This window comes from Lathamus discolor, chromosome 2 (assembly GCF_037157495.1).
Source record: "Lathamus discolor isolate bLatDis1 chromosome 2, bLatDis1.hap1, whole genome shotgun sequence".
Lineage (NCBI taxonomy): Eukaryota > Metazoa > Chordata > Aves > Psittaciformes > Psittacidae > Lathamus > Lathamus discolor.
The window spans coordinates 134,441,047-134,447,046 of record NC_088885.1 but is presented as its reverse complement, the minus strand read 5'-3'; positions in this window follow the sequence as shown (position 1 = coordinate 134,447,046).

Genomic DNA, 6,000 nt, shown 5'->3' with positions numbered 1-6,000 from the left:
CGTAGGATGTGTTCATCAGTGCCTAGATATAGGCTTTGGAGCCTGATATAAATCTCTAAATTGGATTGTATCAGGCAATCTGACAAAACAATACATATTATTCTTTTGCCAAATTTTCCTACTCTTAGGTGAAAGAAAGATCCATTTGAAAAACTGAGCTGCAAAGTGCTACATTTTTACTTGTTTTCTAATATTTGCTAACAACTTTGGTTCAAAGCACAGAAAATCATGTTGGACATTCATGTAGCTTACATTACTAATAAACTTACTCAACCTCAAGAGACCTTCAAAGATTTCTGTATCACAACATCAGGACTTAGAAGCACAAAACTTTTCCTCTCTAAGAAAGTTTCAACCACCAAAGAAATGATGGTTTTAATTTGCCTGAATTCAAGCAGAAAAATGTAACTCTTCCAGAAGCAGTCTTAGGGTATTTCTTTATTATAGAAATTAGCTTTAATTGAGTCATGGAATGGTTTCATTTGGAAGGTACCTTAACTTTGTCCCCTTTGTTTTTTAAATAAACTTTCAAAAATTAAGATCCACACTATTTCGTTTTTCTCATGATATAAGATATACTTTCAGCAGCAACACTCCTTGCTGGCATGGGAGGAAGTGAACATTACCTGGTCTTTCAGCTCCTGCCACCAAAGGCCTAGCCAGCTCCTCCTCGGCACAGGACACTAATGGCCATGTATATAGGTTTCTGCACCCACCAGTGATATGGGCCCCCTGTTTGTAAAACTAGCAAGCTGGCCAGTTAGTTCAAATGAATGCAACATTCTGCTTCCCAAAAGCATACTTCTTTTCATATACAGCTTTTGTGACCATTGTGACAGAGGAAGGAGGAATAAGGCCCAGGAGCTATGGGTCAGGGTACATTACAATCAGATTAGCTAATGAAAAAGACATTCTCAAAGTTTAAATACCTTCCTACAACTTTCAAGACTGTCTGCAGACCCATCCCAGATTGAAGGAGTTCTTTCTTAAGGAACTTCTTCAGTTCTTTCTTTCACTACGGATAAGTGCAAAAATCCTGCTTGAATTCAAGATCCCCCAAGGGGGTCACCTCCAGTGGGATTTCCTGAGCCATGCCTTCCACATGCAAGTCCCAGACACTTCCTAGTTGCCAACATTTTAGGAACATGCTGTCGCCGTGTGCTTGTGCCTTACTGGTTTTCAAATATGCAGACAAAGAAGATCATGAATGGTCATTACCGGTGATCTCCCCTTGAAGAAATCACCATTAAGAAAGCTTCTGCCAACTTTGTGGCCTGAAGAATCCAGCCTGCCCACTACGCCATCCTGTGAAATCAAAGCCTCCTCCCACTTTCTTGAATAGTATCTGCTTTGCACATTAGTTTTAGGAACAGATGACCTTGAAGATTTATGGGTAGCAAGAGGGAAGAATATGAGTCCTGTGTGAGAAACTAGAGAAGGTCTGTGTACTATGGCTTTTACACCAACTTGCAAATCATCGGCAAGCCAGACATAATGTTCATTGTTGCTGAGTTAAAAGAAGCCACACCCTGGCATCCAGGAAAGAAATGTGGTTTGCAGTATTTAATAATACACCTCCAGGTTACTTGAAACATTAAAGATTAAAGATTAATCCTGCTCTATGAACTTGGCTTGTCAGTGGAATACATAAGGTGTAAAGGATTGTTTTAAGTCTCTAGAAAAGAGCTGGAAAGGCTCACTGAAGTTAGCAAACTCTTTTCAAAGGTAAAGGCTTTAAGTGTTTCAAAATCTTAAGAGCAGCCATGCAAACCATTCCTAATTCCTCCAATTATCTGTACCCTAGATATTATCACGGAGGGGATGAGTCAGCCTAAAAGGTATGTAGGATATTCCTGAAATAAAAAGAATAGCGCAATTTTGAACGGAAAATCAGAATTAAACTGCTCTTAAGCATGTGGCGTACCCACAGAGAAAGCTTTTGGTTAGTCAAGCATAAGCTCCATAGGGCAAATGCAGGACTTGATGGAGTCGAGTGCCAGCACAGGTATTTACTTTCTGGCATGTCTGTCCTTCAGTTTGCAGAATGACTTCAAGAGCAGTTACTGGAGCTCTGTCTGCACCAAAATGGAAGTAGCTTGTCTTTGCATATATGGCTGTTTGTTACCCCATACAGGTGGAGGGAGGTTAATCTTTTCTTGGGGTCTCCTTCAGGTCTAACACAGACTCTGTCAGTCTCTAGTGTAGCTGGTGTTAAGCTCACATGTTTTACTATTTTTCAGTTGGTTTATTTGGTTCTTTGTGGCTTTCTGGGAGATTTCCCTCTACACATTCTGGGCACAGCTTCACATATTGTTTCAGGCTGCAGAAGATCTCATTTTGAGGTGACAGCTTTTATCTGCCACTTTTGCCTTCCAGGCTTTTCCATGGCACAGAGCCAAGTTCTTCCTTGCCCTCCTCCAGACTGTGGGAAGAGTAGGGACATGAGAAGCAGAGAGCCAAAATAGTAATTCTGAAACGAGTGACTGAATATAGCCAGCAAGGCACTGCTGAAAAGCTGTGGGAAACCTCTGGCTAGTATTCTTACTCCCAGTAAATCTGAGACAGGTTCACTGCAGACAAACTGGCACACGGGAGCCAGCCCAGGCACCTGAACGGGTGGGATTTCCATGATCCCTACTGCGGTTAATGGTGGATCACAAGGAAAAACTGTTCAAAAGTCCTGCTTGTGGAAGACAAGAGGCTTTCTGCGAGTGCCCCTGTGCTTCTCTCACAAACAGATGGGGGACTAGAAACCCAGAGCTGAGGTCAATCTTGTGTTGCAATTAGGTGAGATTGAGAGAAAAACACCTGGTCAAGCAAGTTTGTGCCCTGACAGGACAGAGGTCATCTGAAGTATTCATGCCATATTCTTCCTGTATAGTGGAGAGCAAAACCTGATCAGTTGGTACGTCAGCAACATGTGCTTTTTCCTGTCATTGTTTTGTTTAGTTTGTAGCTATTTAAATACAGGGATTTGGAACTAGATGATCTTAAGGTCCTTTCCAATCCTAACTCTTCCATGATTCTATGAACTCTTCCTGATGTACATTGCTCCCATGTGGTCAAACTGGCAGGCTTGCTTCTAGTGGCAACTTCTAGTCCTTAGCTGAGGAGAGAAAGCAAGCTCCCAAAACTCTTTTCGTAGCAGGTACTGAGTACTCTCAGTCACTGATGAGAAACAATGCAGCAGGTTGGACTGCACAGCCCTTAAATTTCTGCTCGCACCCCACAGCACAGGGCACAGGGAGAACAGCCTTGAAATCAGGTCGATCTCAATCAAGAAGTAACAAAGAACTTTGTGAGTTTGGAAAGAGGGCTGTGAGGCTAAAGTTGTAAACTGATAACAGGTTGGACACACTGCACTGTTGTGTTGTGAAAGCCTAATGTTTAGCTTCTGTTTGCTTTAACTTGCTAACATTTTCCATTCTCTGGATGTTGTAAATGTCACTTCTTTCCACAATCACGAGGTCAGGCCCTGATCTTTGCTCAGAAAAGGGTCCAGCTCTCATATCAAACCTGCTCATCATAATTTTACTGCAAACCTTGGACAATCTTGGTAAGTGGTTATGTCACAAATTGTTGGACCTAAAGCTTCTAGTCTTGAGCACTAGTGCAGGCAGGTAGAATCGATTGAATTTTTAAATGAAACAAAATAAATGCTTTTAATGTATCGTTTACAAGCTTCCAAGCCACTGTGCTTATCAGATGTTGAAATCATTTCCAGGAGCTACTTAGAAGTAGCTGTCAATTCTCTTTAAAAGTGGTATCCCTCAGAGAATTAATAAAGGGATTCCTTACTAAAGTTCTGTTTTCTGATCTTGAACTCATCTACAAAGTAAATTATTTAAATATTTAAAAACATTAAACATTTGGGGTTTTTTTAATAGATCAGAGGGATGGAGAATACTGTTAGCAAGTCTGCCTCCCTGATACAATGTTCTATTTTTTTGATAAAAACACACATTTTTTAATCTGTGGATAAGAAAGGAGATAAGCAGATGGATAAGCAGCTGAGCTGCAGTTGTTGGAATTTTACACAGAAAAAGTAAAGAGCTGCATGCCTGATTCTCTGGATTCCCAGTTGCAGTGATCATGGACCACACAGATTCCTGTCCACACCAACAACTCACACTGCTGTGCAGCAGCATGCAGTGACTGAAATCTTTATTACAACGGCACGTACGTCATTTTTGCTGAGCTAGGCTTGAGCTCAGCAGAGTTGAAAGATGAACCTGTTCACCTTATAATATCATTTGCTTTATTTATTGTTTCTTTCCATATTACCCTTTGAGACTCTCACCATGTAATTTTACAGCTTTGAAGTGGTATGGGTTGACCTATAACTGTAATAAAAGAATTTGGAATGAGATAACAGAAGTTTTTCCATTATTTACAAAAGGTTGAGGCTACTTATTAAAGACTTTCATATTCCATAACTTTGATAAAATTAATACTTCTTCAAGGAACTGTTACATCGTGGTAGACCCTTGCAGTGCACAGGTTGGACAGGACAGGGCTGGGCTGTGAACTCAGACAAGAAAATCCTCCAGTTTAACTTTCTAATTCAACCTTTCTGAGGAATACCACTTCCTAGTTACAAATTAACAAACAGTATGTTTCCATCCTGCCTAACGACTCTAGGACACAGCTTCTGTTTCTTGTGATTCATGCTCTTCTTAAAGAGCATCAAGTTCAGCTAAGAGGATGCATGGAGAGCAGAGGGAAGCATTTTGCTACCATATCACCCCCAGGGGACTGACCCACAATGCCATTTCACTTGGACCCCATCACATCTCACACAGCTCTGAACCGCACCCCCCAGGTCACACAATCAGCTTTGCCTCCATGTAAAACAATGCCCTATAGATGTGCCTGGGCTGCAGAGCAGGTGTGCCCCAGGGTGCACCCCGCAGCCCTGGTCCCCCACTCACCCGAGCTGCGGTGCCTGTGGGTGTACTCTGGAGTTTCCTTTCAGCTGTCAGCTCGAGTTTCTTTGCAAAACAAGTCAGTGCTCAGGAAGTGAACTGGGACCACTGACACACAGCCAGCTCTCCTCCTGTTGTGGAGACAATGCTACTCCAAAGCATGCATACTGCTCTGTAAGCTAGCCCAGTCTTAAGATCTCCAGGATGGGTAAAGTGAGTGCCCTAAATACTCAGAAAGAGCTAGGAGATCTAAAATCCTCCACAGAGACAGGCAATCCTCCTAAATTAGGATCCTAAATTTCCAGCAGGCTCCCAGTGTCTCATAAGATGGGTCTCTGAAAGCTTCAGTAGCCAACCACAAACACTGTGAGTAATTAACTACTTGCTAGATGACTGAACTATGCTGAATTTGCTTGGAATTGCATTAAAATATATGTTATACAAACAGTAGGAATATAATAAAAATCCAGTCTGGCACATAGCAACAACATAAACCACTGAAGATCAAGAACAGGACGAACACTGGTTTTAGTAAGCAGTGGACCAGACTCTCAGAGGAGGCACTGGGTCCAGGGACCTGCAGCCCATGCCCACTCAACCCATGCCATGCAGAGAGCCCAAGGCAACAGCTGAAGATTTCCTCATGCCAGGGGTAGCTTTGGCTGTAGCAGTAACTTCACAGCACCACACACCCCACCTATGTGAAGGTATTATGGCACTGCAGCAGGTGGGTGAGAGGAGCTGCTTTTCCTGGCAGCTGCGTTAGGTCATCCCCAAGCTGCTTTCTCCTGGTATCATTAGGTTATCACTGAGGCTCTTCTAAATCTCATAGTTAGGCAGGTATTTGCCTGCAGAATACAAGAATAAACACAGTTAAGCACTATATTGGAAAATATGGGACTAAATACAAGGATACTACCTGGTATCAGTTTTGCTCTTCTTGGCTTCCTAGGTGGTCTGTAACATTGTGGAGTATCAGGGAGTTCCCATCCACCTCAGTTGCTTTGCCAAGTGGCTCTGATACATTGACACCCCAGTACAGATTTTCATGCATTTCTAGCACTAACATATTGTT